We start from the raw sequence: 17,497 nt of genomic DNA, 5'->3' as shown, positions 1-17,497 counted from the left end.
AATCTGAAAACAGTGTTTTCATCTAAAAATGCTCCACCCTATCATTTTCAGTCGTTTTCATCCACACTGAAAATGCTTACGTTCCTGTACTGCGCATGCGTGAAATGCAAGACGATTCAGCCTGCCTCATTTCTGTCTGCCATTTATTTACTTTCCAGCTCTTTGAAACGTCGGGGCAAAATGTCGAGGAAAAGCATCGAGTTTTTTCTCTGACAATGAGGTGGAGTTGTTGCTGCAAGTAACACAAAAGTACAAAGTTGCAAAAGTGAGTGAGAATTAAAGAAATAGAAGAAAAGCTATCTGGAGTCTCCCTCTGCTATCTTAGTTTAATTGGTCACATGAGTGCATCACATGACTAAAGCCTCTGTTTAAGCAGTCCACACTGCGATGCGAAAACAACGTTTTCAAATGTATCCACTTTGGAGAGCGTTTTCAAAAACTCAGTTTTCCTTGCTCAAAAACGCCGTCTCAGTGTGGACGGAAGGCCGAAACAGAGAGAAAAAGATGCGTTTTCAAACAAAAACGCATTAGTGTGGACGTAGCCTGAAACTTCTCGGATGATCCCAAAAGCTTCATTGTGTTCATCTGGACATTTTCAGTGGGAGAAACATTTCGTCATCTGGTGAAACTAGCCCACTGAATGAACAACGGGCTGCGAGGTCATCTTCTCTGATGAGAGGTGAAACGTCTTCAAGAAGTCCAGACGCTTTTCTTTCCAAGCTTGTGTTCACCTGCATTCACACTCGTTACACCTGCCATTTATCGAACACACAAAGCACGATTCAGTTACAGCAGTTTCTCAGCATCCATGTTCTTTTTGGTCATCGTTTCAAATGTAATGCTTTCTTTTCCTCCTCTCTAGCTACATGCTGGTCTTCGGTAAATTTCCATACATATAGGAAAAGTTTTTGAGCAAATACACAAATGGCCATAGTGCTGTAGTTATCAGTATATAAGAGAACATTTCAGAGTTGAGGTGTTGGACAACTTCTTTGAAATGTACCGTTATCGCAGAACAGATGAATTTGCTGTGGCAGTGATTATTTCTCCACCGAGCTCTGCTGCAATCTGGTAGCTTCCCCTATTCTGTCTGTGGATCATGAAAAACATCAGAGGAGTCCCAAACACTGCAAAAACCTCCTCTCAGGTTAAAGCCTGCATCTGAATCTCACACTCTGTTACAGGCGTGGGATTCTGCTCTCCTTGTACAGGTGTTTCTGCACTACTGTGACATGTAAGGAAATTTGGAAGAAGAGCAGTTGGCCGTGGCTATTTTGTCATTTTTGCAGCTTATTGCACTCAAATGCATTACTACACACATACGCTGTCCCTTTTCTCCCTATTTGGAAAAATGCAAAGAGGGTGGTTTTGTGGGATTTAGCGTTTTTCTCTCCAGCTGTTCTTGTACGGATCGTTTTGTCGGAGAGCACAGCAGGTTTAATCTAGTTCAGATAATTTCACTGTGCCTTGTAATGGGGTCCCTAAAGACAAAACCTGCTCGTGTTTTCACAGGGCTGGAAAAAAATCAGGAACCTTTTAACCAAAACTCCATCCTGCTCCGGAGCAGGCGCAGGCATGAAGCTATTTTAGCATCCTGCCTCCTGCCCCTGGGACCAGGCATTAGACAGTCACCCTCCCCACTGCACCCACACACACAAACAACAAGCCTGCATCCACACACACACTCCAGGCCTCATGCACTTCCCCTTAATGTCTGGCAATTTGCCAGGTTGTCATTGAAAAGGTAAGTGTTGATTTCAGTAGCAATGATAGGCAATGCAAAAAAGGGTGGGAAACTTCAGAACAATGAAACACTCCTTTGGAGTTTTTTTCTTTTCTTTCTTTTCTCCCTCACCTCCTCCTCCTCCTCCTCCTCCTCTGGAAAAGGAGAGAAGTGTCAAGTTTGTGACAAGCGATACCCCCCCACCCCCACCCCCACCCCACGCGCGCCTGTAAAGGCGTTGACGATGGAAAGTTTGTAGAGTTGCGTTCTTTGCAGATAGTTTGACCTACTTAGGTTAGCAGAGCGCCTAACACACGCAGGTTTTGTGCAGCCTTATTTTTTTGTTGAGGATGATTCTGACTGAATTAGAAAACTGAGGAGATGAGCTAACATCCAGTAAGATTATATCATTACATATTTCAGTGTGCTAAAACCTTCCACTGACATTGTCTGTGTGAGGTTCCTCCAGCTGTGGCTTTTAAACTCTGTAAAATATTTTTAAAACTTCCAAAATACTTTGATTACATCACCGAGCAATAACGTGTAAATACTGAAAAGTCAATTCTTACTGAGGTTTCTGTGCAGCAGCAGTTAATTAGAACATGGTTTTACTCTTCATGTAAATCTGTGCATGCTCTATAAATAATGTTAAGCTCTTTTTCATATGCATGCATGCAGTAAATGTACATAGATATGTCCATTTAATTAATATAATCATGATATAGGGAGAAACCTTTGTTTACAGGTACATTCAAGACAATCAATCATTTAATTACAAGCAATTAAATACCAAACTCACCATATGGATAAAAAAACAGTTGGTAAACCCCACAGATGTACAGAGACAAAAACACAGTAAGTTATTAGAAATAATAATAAAACTAACAGAATAAAGTCCCCTGACAGCAGCAACTTTCACTCATCAGTGGAATAAAAACACTGTTATAATATTTCCACTGAACGTTGTGTTAATATTTATAGTTTTACATCTAATTGCCTCGTATCTATCCTTTACATCAAACAGATCCTGAATGCCTCCCTGGAAACATTTGCACTCTTACCTTTTCAAAATTAATAGTTTTCAAATGAAAACTTTGGTTATTTAGTAACTAATTTATTCTTCCCTCTGTTGGTGATTTGCTCCCAGACCTGTCCACTATTGATTAGTGAACTGGGAGGGCAACTGAAGAAATGTAGGTTTGGTGGTGACAGTGGGGACTATGGCTGATAAGCTGGCTGACAGAAGGTAGATATATTGTGAGTGTAGGAGACTATGTGGAAGGAGGCCAGCAGCACCGGAGGCAGATTCAAACTGTTCTACCTCGGTGTCGAAGAGACATGGAGTCGGAAAAATCAGTCGGGATCATAAGTTTAAAGCCGAAAATCAAAGTGGATGTTGAATGTTGTCATTGTGTGCGCCCAACAGGGTGGATGTCAGGAGGGAAAGAGTGGACTGGTAGAGTGTGAGGGAGGTGACTGGAGCATACTGGGACAGACATGTAGGAGAATAAAACACAGGTTATGAAATGTTGTTCCGTAGGTATTTAATGCAATAGCAAAGGAAAAATGGGACAGATGAAGACAGGAGTGCTGTGAGGCTAGGTGTACAGCAAAGAGAGAGGCTGTAAGAGTGTGCTGGATGTGAGGCTGAATACTGTGTTTGCAAACTGCATTCATAAACAGCATGGGTGCACATACCTGCTAAAAGTGAGTAAATAAGTAACTGTGCAATAAACTACTACAGTTACACTGACCAAAGGCACACAGACCTTAGAAGGGCTCCACTTTACCTCCACATTGTTGTACCAGGCTGTAAATATGATTTTCTATTCTATTTCAAACCAGTACCTTGTTTTACACACGCGCACACACACACACACGCACACACACACACACACACACACACACACACACATATACAGAGAGAAGACAAGTTCTTCTTTGGGTGGAGAAACAGATAGCAAGGCTCAGAGGGATGGGTGGGGGTGCTAGAGATATTTAAAGGCAAAGGAGATGGGCTTTGTTAAAGATGCGATTCCCCTGGGTTTCCCTTCCTTTAGTCGAAGGGATCTAATAGCACGATGCTCCTTTTCGAGCAACACCTACTTTGCTGGGGGGGAGATAGGATGGCGTGTAATTATACTGCAAGGGCTTTCAGAGCCCTGACATACCTGTCACCAGGGAAGGAGAGGAATGAGGAGACATCTGCATACCTTTTAGCTCTTACTTCAGAATATAGAAACTTGTCCTTTCTCATTTGTTTCCACCTATTGTGCTTTTTTTTCTCCTCCTTCCACTTGCTAGAAGAAGCTTGTTTTAGAAGTTTAGGGCTTGTACTCAATGCCTGTTTGATGACTTTTAAGGAGGGAAAAAAAAGTGAAAGCAAGGAGGCGCTTTTGATTTTGATTTGAGAAATGGTGACTAATGAGAGGAGATAATCACTGTAAAAGTTGAAGCTTTTGTCACCAACTCAAATGTTGTTTGAACACATTCATTTCATCATTTGTACAATAACAAATTGAACTTAATAGCTCACAGTGATAATCAGGGATCAAACACAACAGAAAAACAACAAAAGACAGTTGGGATGTTTCAAAGACAGTGTGGATTCAGCGGGAACATGAGAACATACTGAGACGAGCTACAAAACGATGCATTCACCTGGTCAAAACCAAGTTAAAGGGTCACGTGTATCGCAGAAGCATGTATGAAGGGATGGATGAGGCCCAGGATGTTTGGACCACACACTAGGTGATGGTGTTGTAGGGGTTACACCCACCTCAGGGCAAACCCATACCTGTGTGGGTTTCTTTCTCCCACAGTGCAAAAACTGTTAAATTCATTGGTGATTCTATTAAGGTCACAGAGATGTAGATACTCGGTATAGACATTTGCATGAAGCTCTTTGAGCTGCCAGTAAATCCACCATGTAGGTAGATGGCAGTCTACCTACATGTATAGCATAGCATACTTTGCTCATTTAGCAACATCCATCATTCGCTTCCCCTTCTCCTTTTCAGGGTCGCGAGGGGCGCTGGAGCCTATCCCAGCTGTTATTCAATTCAATTCAATTCAATTCAATTTTATTTATATAGCGCCAAATCACAACAAAAGTTGCCTCAAGGCGCCTGTTATAGGGCGAGAGGGGGGGTACACCCTGGACAGGTCGCCAGTGTGTCGCAGGGCCAACACACAGAGACGGACAATCATTCGCACCCACATTCACACCTATGGACAATTTAGACTACAGGGAGTGCAGAATTATTAGGCAAGTTGTATTTTTGAGGAATAATTTTATTATTGAACAACAACCATGTTCTCAATGAACCCAAAAAACTCATTAATATCAAAGCTGAATGTTTTTGGAAGTAGTTTTTAGTTTGTTTTTAGTTTGAGCTATTTTAGGGGGATATCTGTGTGTGCAGGTGACTATTACTGTGCATAATTATTAGGCAACGTAACAAAAAACAAATATATACCCATTTCAATTATTTATTTTTACCAGTGAAACCAATATAACATCTCCACATTCACAAATATACATTTCTGACATTCAAAAACAAAACAAAAACAAATCAGCGACCAATATAGCCACCTTTCTTTGCAAGGACACTCAAAAGCCTGCCATCCATGGATTCTGTCAGTGATTTGATCTGTTCACCATCAACATTGCGTGCAGCAGCAACCACAGCCTCCCAGACACTGTTCAGAGAGGTGTACTGTTTTCCCTCCTTGTAAATCTCACATTTGATGATGGACCACAGGTTCTCAATGGGGTTCAGATCAGGTGAACAAGGAGGCCATGTCATTAGTTTTTCTTCTTTTATACCCTTTCTTGCCAGCCATGCTGTGGAGTACTTGGACGCGTGTGATGGAGCATTGTCCTGCATGAAAATCATGTTTTTCTTGAAGGATGCAGACTTCTTCCTGTACCACTGCTTGAAGAAGGTGTCTTCCAGAAACTGGCAGTAGGACTGGGAGTTGAGCTTGACTCCATCCTCAACCCGAAAAGGCCCCACAAGCTCATCTTTGATGATACCAGCCCAAACCAGTACTCCACCTCCACCTTGCTGGCGTCTGAGTCGGACTGGAGCTCTCTGCCCTTTACCAATCCAGCCACGGGCCCATCCATCTGGCCCATCAAGACTCACTCTCATTTCATCAGTCCATAAAACCTTAGAAAAATCAGTCTTGAGATATTTCTTGGCCCAGTCTTGACGTTTCAGCTTGTGTGTCTTGTTCAGTGGTGGTCGTCTTTCAGCCTTTCTTACCTCGGCCATGTCTCTGAGTATTGCACACCTTGTGCTTTTGGGCACTCCAGTGATGTTGCAGCTCTGAAATATGGCCAAACTGGTGGCAAGTGGCATCTTGGCAGCTGCACGCTTGACTTTTCTCAGTTCATGGGCAGTTATTTTGCGCCTTGGTTTTTCCACACGCTTCTTGCGACCCTGTTGACTATTTTGAATGAAACGCTTGATTGTTCGATGATCACGCTTCAGAAGCTTTGCAATTTTAAGACTGCTGCATCCCTCTGCAAGATATCTCACTATTTTTGACTTTTCTGAGCCTGTCAAGTCCTTCTTTTGACCCATTTTGCCAAAGGAAAGGAAGTTGCCTAATAATTATGCACACCTGATATAGGGTGTTGATGTCATTAGACCACACCCCTTCTCATTACAGAGATGCACATCACCTAATATGCTTAATTGGTAGTAGGCTTTCGAGCCTATACAGCTTGGAGTAAGACAACATGCATGAAGAGGATGTGGACAAAATACTCATTTGCCTAATAATTCTGCTCTCCCTGTAATCAATTAACCTGTCCCCACTAACTGCATATCTTTGGACGGTGGGAGGAAGCCAGATTGCCCGGAGAGAACCCATGCAAACAGTACTAACCACCGTGCCACCGTGCTGCCCTCATTTAGCAACAGCATCACTATAAACTACAGCCCGACCAGACGGTCCTGTCACAGGCTACAATCACAGTCACATGACCCCATATGATGACTGAATCATCATCAGTGAAGGAAAGTCAGCTTATCAGATATCAGATTCTGTACTGAGGGCTGGCAGTATGGCAGATATCACAAACGACACCTTTGGAGTATTTGAATTATCAGACAATGATATGGTTTGCTGTGAGATACAGACCATCAAAGACGTTTCCACTTCACTTTTGATGAATGAACTACTAGTATTTTATTTGTCTGTTACTTAGCAGGTATCTGCGCCTCGCTAACCCTGCTTAGCTGATGCAGTCACCTCTGGCCCCAAATGTGGCGTTGTCAGAGTTAGAATGGTCAAACACCGATGGATGATGTCACATTGGTCTTTTAATCAAGCTAGTATTCTGTTTCTGTTGCTGCTATTTGGTATTTATTATGTTGTCTTTTTTGTGCAATATTTTGGCAGATGTGCATTTTCCATCCACCCTTATTTATTATTTATTATATTCTAGTGTACATAGTGTTCCTATATTTTTTTTTCTTCTTCTGTATTTTGTCTTTTACTTTCACACCTTGTGGTCTTGTTACATAATGTCATTGTGCAAGCAACTGTACAATGACAATAAAATCCATGTCATATTCTTAACACAACTAGCCTCTCCAGAGTGTCAGCAGAAACTATTCAATTCAGTTTTATTTAAACAGCACCAAATCACAACAACAGTCGCCTCAAGGTGCTTTACATTGTAAGGCAGACCCTACAATAATACATACAGAGAAACTACACTGCTGTTTCAGCAGCCAGTGGTCAATCAATCAATGGTCACTTTATTGTCCCTAACGGGAAATTGATTTGCAGTATGTCCGTACAAACAAACAAACAGACAACCAACACATCACATACACTCACCAAAATAATATAATATAAGCCTGATAAAACAACCTAGATTTTTCATCAAAAAAGTGCAATGTGCAATGGCAACAACACTCATGGTTTAGTGTTATTAACTGTGATAATAGCACTAGGTACAAAAGACAGTCTATGTCTCTTTGTCTTCACTGCAGGCACTTTATAACGACGACCTGATGGAAGCAGTTGAAAATCATTAAAGAGACGATGATCTGAACACAACAGGACAGAGGTCGCCTTCCTCAGCACCTGCCTGTTATAAAAGTCCACAAGCTGGACCTGAGACCTCCCTGAAATCTGACCAGCCACTTTAACCAGGTTGTTAAGTCTGGTCTTATTGTTCAGGGACATATTACCGTACCAGGCAATGATACAGAAGGTTAAAACAGATTCAATAAAACTTTTATAAAAAAGAGTCATCACTTCAGATGAAACATTAAAACCTCTCAACCTCCTTAAACAGTACAGTCTTTGTTGAACCTTTTTCACTGTAGCAGCAAGATGTGGCTCAAAGGACAGAGCCTTATCAAGAACAACCCCCAAATACTTATAACTGTCCACCAGTCCAATGGCTGCACCATTTACCACTGTTAGCGCAGGATGGGCGGATGTCTTCCTGAAGTCAATAACCATGTCCTTGGTTTTTAAGGTGTTAATCATTAAGAATGACTGATCACACCACGAAACAAACTCATCCACAACAGGCCCATGGGAATCCTCTTCACCATGAAGGAGGCTTACAATGACTGTGTCATCTGCGTATTTACAACATGTTAGCTTGTTTCTCTGTGTATCTGCTGGATACTGTGAGAAAAATCCACCAGTGGCCTGTAGGTGCTGTGACGTTGACCCTGGATTGTCCTACAGTGTACTGGCCTTCAAATTTCTTAAATGTATCATAACCAGTAAAGCAGTTGAAAATGCGTCTCATCCCATTATGATATCAATCAGTCCCAAGATGCAGCTGCTGATGTCAAATTCTTTAGTGTTAAAACTGACCCAGGCTTTGTGCCTGCATGGGTCCAACAGCACCTCCTCCACTGCTGCAGAGAGCACAGGCAAGCAGGAGGACCGTGTTACTCACAATTGTCACGAGCAGCTTTGTGCAGGTAGCTTACAGACCCCACCTTGTTCGCTTTTATGCCTAACAGCAGGGGAGAAATGTTAAATTGTACCAGCCCCTCTTTACATCTATATAAAAATGTCCTGAACAAGATTCCTATCTTAATAGATGAAGTAGAAGCAAAAGAACTATAATTTTAATCAAATCCTGGCCTCATTGGTGTGACGCCGCTGAGTGCCATCGAAGCTTAAAATTCATGTTGTTGGGAGCTTGGAGAAAGAGACTCAGCGGGTGGTGTCTCACAGTGTAATTATCCCTCACTTACAGGTATTTCTGTCGCCACAGTCATTATCTTCCCTTGTAAAGAGGAAATCAATTTGTACAGATGTATATGAGGAGTTGGAGATTGCCCAGAGGAGAGGAAAAAAGAGAAGAAAGGCATTCTGGTGAAAGGGGGAGAGGGAAAATTGAGGATAGATGACTTGTTATTGGTCTGCATGCGGGGCTTGTTTGTTTGTTCGTCTGATTGGCTGTAGTTAGAGTGGCGTCGGGTTTGAGAGAGCAGCACAATGAAAAATGCGTCTTTGAATTCAACTCATTATTAAGTTTTATTACTGTGTTCCAAACAAGAGCCAGTATCACTTTTACTGACTCTATCAAACACTAGCTGCTTTGAAAGAACCCCCCAAATTTAAATCTGTTCACTCTTTTATTTTTTATTTTTATCGAAATGACAAATGTTTACATGCAAATTGATCGACTCAGTCTGAAGTAAAAAGTTGGTTCAAATCATGTATTAATGAAATGAAAACTTTACAGACTAAAGACAATCACATGTAACCGCAGTTCAGCTCCTTCAGTGAAATAAAAGGTGCCTCATGTATAAAGTATTTAAGCACACAGGTGTGCCCTGTGGCAGGCACGGAGCATATTCACAGCACCTGGTCAACACAGGGTTTTATTTGGCCAACAGCTGGTTACAAAAACAAGTCTGACTGTGTACACCACAAAAAATGACCAAACTGCTGCTCGGTGCTATGACCTCAATAAAGACTTTCCATATAACTGAATGGTCTCAATCATGCGGTGGCCCCGAGAGGCCAAATGGACTGCAACTGACGAAAACACCAGCAATAAGAAAAACGCTGCAAAAGCACACAAAACACAACAGAAATAGGAAAAAAATGATTTTCAAAAGCAGAAAGGAAGTGTTTCTGGGGACACATTAACCTGACGATTTAATCTCATGATTAATTTAATACTGATGACAGATTTTTAGGCTAATAGTCAGGCTAACACACTTACCTCTCATTGTTTCTTTCCTCACAAAACCGATAGATCCTCCACTTCTTTTAAGTGTCTCCCAGTGCAATTCTTAGCATGTTTTGGTTCCTGCAATTGGTCCGTCAGGTTATTGTCTCCCCAGAAACACTTCCCTTGTGCCATTTGGAAATCTGTTGTTTTCCTATTTCCGTTGTGTTTTGTGTGCTTTTGCAGCGTTTTTCTTATTGCTGCTGTTTTCTTAAGTTGCAGTCCATTTGGCCTCTCAGGGCCACCGTACAATCACCTTAAAGTCTTGTAAATTATGCTCATTATTAGAGTTCATCGTGGTTCACGGGAGTCGGCTCTTCCAGACTGAAAGATGTCGATGACACTGTATTTGAGCTGTTCTTGAGTTTCTTTAGATCATGGCATGATGTGCTGCCTTCCTAACATTGCCAGGCAGGTTCTGTCTAACTGCTTTCATGATTCAGCAGGTCTGGAAACCTAGTGAAAATAACCTCAGCACTCCAAAAATGGTGTAATAGCAAGAAAATAGCATAAAAATGGAGAACTCTGCTTGTTTCCTTCTGAAAATGTGGCATAATAGCACCACTGCAGTTGACTGTAGCTCACTTAAAGGTATGGTAGTAGCTGCTTAACTAGACTTTGAACGTCCCTGTCGTTTTTCGTTGGCCTGCTGCTGTAAAGGGGAGAAAATGCACAATCCCTGTCTGCCAGTCTGGACTGTGCATCTTCCCCAGACTCTATCGAGCATCAGTGTTTCTGTCATGAAGCCTAATGATTTGGACCCTGCGAGTACAGACTGTTAGTCTGGTTTGATTACTTAATGAAAGCATTTATCTGGTTAGCTGTGCTGGCTTGGCCATGGGCCGCTTATTGAGAGCAGCATTTTGATTGGACAATGGACAGTGTGGGTGACAGATTGCAACAGTCCAGCCAGCGCGTCATACACTGTAGCTACTAACAAAATTACTGCAATTAAGGTCAGCCAATTTCCCTATGTACAATGGTCAAGAGCGATAACATCACCATCCACACGCACACGTGCAGCTGTGATTAGTGCCCGACATGTGACGCCGTTTTTGTCCAGTCGGTAAATGAGCTGTCCTAATCGGTCAAACCTTATTGCTAATTAAGTGACAGCATTTTCTTAGCATATTTTGTGGATGGGTATGTGGGGGTCCTGTCACAGAGATACAGCATGCTCTCTGTTGGCCAGTCCAATTAGTCCCATTACAGCGAGGGCTGTCTGGAGGAGACGAGGGCCGCAGTGCCTGAAGGTAGTCGAGACAGGCCAGACGCACACAGTGTCTACGATCAAGAAACAAATGAAGCACCATGTAATGATGATCAACATGTTGTGTCCAGCTGCCTGAATATACCGACTGGACACCCACACCCCCGACTGCCCGACTGGACACAGCTTTCTCAAACGACTGGCGGCAGCCTGACACCTCACATCGCACTCTGGACACTAAAGAGGCAGCCAAGGCGTGGACGGAGAGTCATATGACTTTGGTCCAGCTGCTTCGTGGTCTCTTCCCATTACATCTATGATAACGATCCCGAGCACATGCCTGATGCTGCACTTAGCCCCAAAGGGCAACTACGTGGATACCCAGCATCCTTGGACACGGGAAAGTCTGCGTCTGTCCGTGCTTGGAACAAGATGGCTGCTCCACACCAAAGACAAATGTGCTAATGATGGAGCGGGCAAAACTGAGATGAGTCGCCACAGCATCGTGTTTTGTTTCCAGCCTAGTATGTGTCGTATAACAAAGGGAGACTGTGCTAAGGGTAAGGCTGGATTCCCTTTATTTGGCAGAGGAAGCGCCCCGGGAAAGAGACCGAGGACAATAAAAGGGTCCAGAAAGTTTAAACTTTTTCCCAGCCTCTCACCTGACCTAATTACAGCAGCTCGATGGCTGCTAGTGCAACACTTTACCTTTGGAGTCCGACGTGCTTTCAGATTCCTGAGTTATTCTCATTTCAGCGGTTTTTTTTTTGGGTTTTTTTAAATATTCCTCTTTGTTTTGCTGCCTGGGTTGTAGCCCTCCGGGGACTCTGCTTGTTGCAGCAGTCGGAAGGGGGTTGTTCTTCCTTCACTTTGGTTTAGTAAAGAGAATAAAAATAACTCCTGCCAGGCTTTCATTCACTACAGCTGTGAAGACATGATTTAACCAAGCACTACAAAAGGCTGAGCCCTGGGAAAGTCTGCTGTGTGTGGAGTAAACAGGATCAGCGTTGGCCCTTGCAGAAGTTTGATGGAGGAGATAACACGTACTCAGTCTGATGCATAGTTTGTAAACCAGAGAAAGGATTTCACCGCAAGTTTATGGACAAATGTCTTCACACCGTCCACACAGAAAAACATCATTTTTATACCTTTCTTAAAACTCTCTCTTTATTTCTTAATATATATACAGCACGGTGCCTCGCTGGGTTAATGTTAGCCAACCAGTGTCAGATAACTCAGTAGTGGTGGGCGGATCGATCCAAATATCGATTGCATCGATACCAAGTCAGCATCAGTATCGGATCGATACTAGCCTGGCCGATTCTTTACTTTAAGTTCTGCTCTTGTTTGCAATGCTGTGGTTTCAGCAAAGACAAACAGCGAGGTGGCCGGACTCGCCGCTCCCGTGTCAGCGCAGGCACACTTTGCTGCCCCTCCCCTTGTGTTTAGATGCTGCACCGTCACGTGACGTGACTTAGACACTTTGGGGGTTGTTTACATATTATTTATATTTTCACCAGTTGTTGTTTTTGTTGTTGAGGATTTTAATTGTAATTTTAGTATTATAGTTTCTCACCAGTACTTGTTTGTTTTAATTTGTTTCCTGGTTTGCGTGCACTTTTTATTTAAGATTTTTCTAAAGAAATGATAATAAAGCATTTTCTATTTAATTATAAACTTTGTCATAATTATGTCCTGGGTTTTAACTATTTAATAATAAAAAAGGAAACATCACAAAAACACTTAAGGTCATGAAAGTTAATCGAGATTCAGCAATTTAATGAGCACCCACCTTATTTATTGAAAAGTATCGGTATCGATATCAGTATCAGCGATACTGGCTCATATTTACTTGGTATCAGATCGATACCAAAATATGCAGGCTCGCACACCACTATAACTCAACAAGGTCACTAAAACTAAAACACAGTGTCACTTGGCTGTAGTGTCCCCGAGTGCAGCAATTACTTTTATGTTTAAGTAATCTTCAGCAGTAAGTGGTTTTTCATCGTTTAAATAGCTGAAAATCCATCTATTACCTGTAATGTTTGTAGGGTTTGTAGGGTTGTAAAGGAGGAAAATGTGGTGGAGAGCTAGTTTGACTCCTGTGTGCCGGTCTCTGGTCGAACCTACAAGCTGTCGGACACGGTTTCATTTTTCCTTCTCTGGTCCACAACATGTGATCCGTGCTAGAAAAACTCTTTCTTTTCCCAAACAGTTTATGGTTCAGCAGCCAACACTTTATCTGGTGTTTTCACTTTTCTGAGAAATATTCACTACTGTTTTGTTTTGTTTTATTTTAAATGAAGAAGCTTCAGTGTGTTTAAGTCGCCTGTGGCTCCAGTTTGTGTATCAGCGTCTAAATAATTTGTTACTTACTTGGACTTAAGTAAAAATGTTATAAATTACGTATTAATGATGAGTACTTGTTTATAAATGATGGATTAAGTGCTTACTAACACCTTACTAATGCATAGTGTGTCATTATTATGTCACATAATCCAGTGATTTTGGATTATCTTTGACATGTGACAAACATGATCAGCGTTAATAATACAATGTCAAGTGTTTCTACACTAACACTACTTTCTGCAAAGACACTATTTTATCTTAAAATGAGTCAGAGGACTGGTCAGCGATCAGAGTGTCCAAGCTAACATACCTGCTTTGAGACTCAGCAGCTGCCACAGACAATGTGAATGTGGTCGTAGGAGGATGTGCTGCATTACCTGTGAGCTGGCTGTGCATACATACATGTGCAGGTCTGTTTGCCATCAGGCATCGCCCTCCTCTGGGGTCCGAAGGGGCCCCCGTGTCCTTCTGCGGAGACATCATCATCACTCAGACGTGCAGACATAATAGCGCCTTCTGACACGCACACACTCAGCACAAGTGTTACCTGGAGGCCTCGAGCATGGTGGGGTTTGCCAGCAGAGGCCCAAAATCTGAGATAATCTGTGTCATTCATATTGTGCCATGTGACACAAATGATCTGATAATTCACATGTGAAGTGAATTAACATCTGTTGTTTGAATGGGCCATTCATCAATTTCACAGGTCTGTGCTACTGACCACAGATGTGTGTCCTTGTGTATGTGACAGACTCTGATACATTATTAGAAAGCGACGTTTGGAGGTGAACATGAAGCCGTGCACTCTCGCTACAAGAGGACAAAATGTGCATTTAGACGTCTCATAAGTGCATTGGCCCTCCTCGAGGGCTTAGCTCACAAATCCACTTCACGCGCTGAACAGCAGTCTCTCAGCGTGTCATGCTGTATTTCACTAAAGTGACCACAGACTCTGGTGGGAGTGGGCAGCATTTGGCACTTGTTTACAGAGAGGATATTCTTTGGAAAAAGGTCTTCTGTGCACAAAAAGGATGCAATAACATGCAGATGAGCTTTCCTTTTCAACAACAATTGTATACAGGCAATTTCCTGGGAAGTGAAAATGTACTTTTTATCAGACAGGAAAGCAATCCAGGGCGATGTATGATTTCCTGGAATGAGAAGGTTTAAATCATTGTGTGTCTGTCTTTTATAGCGCTTTGGTGCAGCTGAGACGGCAGGAGCGGAGAAAGAAGAAGCAAAAGCGGAAAAGGGAGGAGGAAGCAAAGAAAAAAACTCCAGAAGGTGGTGTAAGTACAGCGGCTTCATTCACACAAACATGCACACAGACGAGAAAAAAACTGTTCCCGAGAAAATCTGCTCGATTCAATCAAGCTTAATTCTATTTTGATAATTGTGGGTGCTGGGCGTCTAGGCCTGGCTCCACGGGGAAGCTGTGACTTGTGTACGAGACTGACAATGAAGTCGGGTAACAACAGCTGCTGGGTGGAGGGCGAGCTCGTGTACCTCGACGCTCAAGTCTTGTCAGTCACATTTCCCCTAATTAACGAACATCTGCTTTCCATTTTCAGTTACACTGCATCGCCAGCTTGTCTCGTATGAATCGACGACTTCTGACCTCCCAGAGGTAGCACTCACTGACAGAAGTACTCGGCCGGCGATGTACAGCGTTTCCCCTTTTTTCTTCTTTTATGAGGGCCACCATGCTACTGCGGGGAAGAAGTGGAGAGGTGTGTGGATTTTTAGCCCTCTGAGACTTCTCTTCCTCCTCCTGTCCTGTGGGACTCCCACAGAAAGTGCTCTGTTTGTGTTGTGCTGCCATTGGTTAAGCATCCTCCTGTGGTGTGCCAGCCTCTATCCACCAAGGAGCTACAGTCCTCTTTGTACCTCTGCAGTTCAAGCCTACTCCCACACCAACCTGTGTGTGTGTGTGTGTGTGTGGTACACAAGGCTAGCCTAAAACACACACACCATATGACCAGTGAACAATAAGAGAAAAATGCATCAGCTGTTGACATTATGCTTTTTCCAAATGATTCATATCAGTCCTACATTATTAAACTGAATCATCACCAAGAATGAACCAGGCCAGCTTTTCCAGTCCTTACAGTATAATCATGGATGGGATTAAAGTATCTGCAGATACTGAGTGCCGATGCTCTGCTCTTCACTCTGAGGAGACTGTGAAGGTAACAAGTTCAACACTCATTATATAACTCCATATAAAATAATATAAAACAAATAAGAAATAAATATGTCCAAAAAATCTATATTTACTACTTCAGTATTTATTAATGTATTCCACAGAGATCAGAGATCAGAGCATACGTTAGTCCACTTTTTGTGGGTTCAGATTTCTACTCTGCACACTGACTGGGTCATAATTACACTGCAGTACAGGCTGACTGACAGTTCAAACTGGGACAGCTTATACAACAGCAGGAGAACAGCAAGAAGGTTGGTGGTTCAATTCCTGGCTGCTGCAGTCTGCATGACAAACATCTCTGTGGTGCATCAGTCAGAGTAAGAATGACTGTGTTAGACAGGAAGTGCTGGTGTGAATGGGCGAATGAGGCAAGGTGTATAAAGGGCTGTGAGTACAAAGAGTAGAAAACACTATATAAGAACCAGGCTATTTAAAAACATCTGCATTACACTGTAATAATCTGCATATGACATGTAGCTGTGAATGAGCTAATAACATGAATCTGTCGTAGTGATTAAAGTAACAAACACTCAGATACAGTGTAAACTATCATCCATCAGTTTTAAACAGACAATACAGGTTGCCACGTTTTTGGCTGGTGCCATAATGAAGATGTTTTCTGGGGTTACACAGTTTTCTTTACACTATCAGTTTATTAATGATTGTTATTATATAGTGATAATGTCGCCATTACAATTATGAGAACAGGACAAAATCCTGTTTTGGTCTTTATGTTAAGAATCAGACAATAAATGAAAAAATGTGAATAAAAGCTTATGAAATGTACATTGGCCCCACTCAGGTGTCACAGTGGCCCCACTCAGGTGTCACAGTGGCCCCACTCAGGTGTCACAGTGGCCTCGCTCAGGTGTCACAGTGGGTGTGGCTTGTACAGAATCCCACGGTTGCCCTCATCTCCTCCATTCCAGTCGTCATTGAAAGCGCCTCTACTCGTCACACAGCAGTTTGTAACTCCTTGTGTGTGGGTGAGATGAAACACTGAGACCCCCAGCCAAGCTGGATGCCTTGTAGCCTCAGCACACAGAAACAGACAGTCCATTGAAGTGCTGAGTTCTCCACATCCCACATGACAACAAGAGAAAACACAATCTTTCATCTGCTTTGTAATCACATTTCAGACTTTTAGACACTGTGAAATATTTAGTGCCAGTCCCTTACCTCCCAATTCAGCTCAGAAGGGAGTGAAATCTCAGTGGTTCTGAAAACAAAAGGGTAAATGATTACATTTAAAAATAATTAACAGATGGGCGCAGGCTGGGGAAAGGGGGGAAAAATATGATTTTCTACAAATGATTGCATTCTCTTTCCCCTTTGGTGTGAAAAGTAGATTCAAGAACACTTTTAAATAATTTGTTCAATTTGTTCCACAGCCAAAGAAACGCTGCTTGCTGGAAATTCAGATTCATTAAAACTTAATTAATATGCATCATTATGTAAATGAGGTTGCAGTTAATGAGTTCTTAAAAGAAGCCTTCCTTAATTAGTTCACTTTTAATGGCATCATCATTTATCCTTTTTCTTTGAAGCAGAATGACGGCGCGGAAGTAGCCACTCCCCAAAGTACTCCAAATTTTGCATTTTTAAATGATTCTTATTTTGTTCATTTTATATGATTAAGATTACATTTAAATGTGGGGAAGTGGCTCCGGCATACCTGGCTGGATGTTTGCACAGCTATCATCGTAAACTCGTCCATGATTTGTCGTCTGCATCGTCCAACATCTGGGCCGTGTGCAGTGTTTGACACCAGCA

The sequence above is a fragment of the Oreochromis niloticus genome, linkage group LG19 (assembly GCF_001858045.2).
Source record: "Oreochromis niloticus isolate F11D_XX linkage group LG19, O_niloticus_UMD_NMBU, whole genome shotgun sequence".
Classification (NCBI taxonomy): Eukaryota; Metazoa; Chordata; class Actinopteri; order Cichliformes; family Cichlidae; genus Oreochromis; species Oreochromis niloticus.
This window is presented reverse-complemented; position numbering follows the sequence as displayed.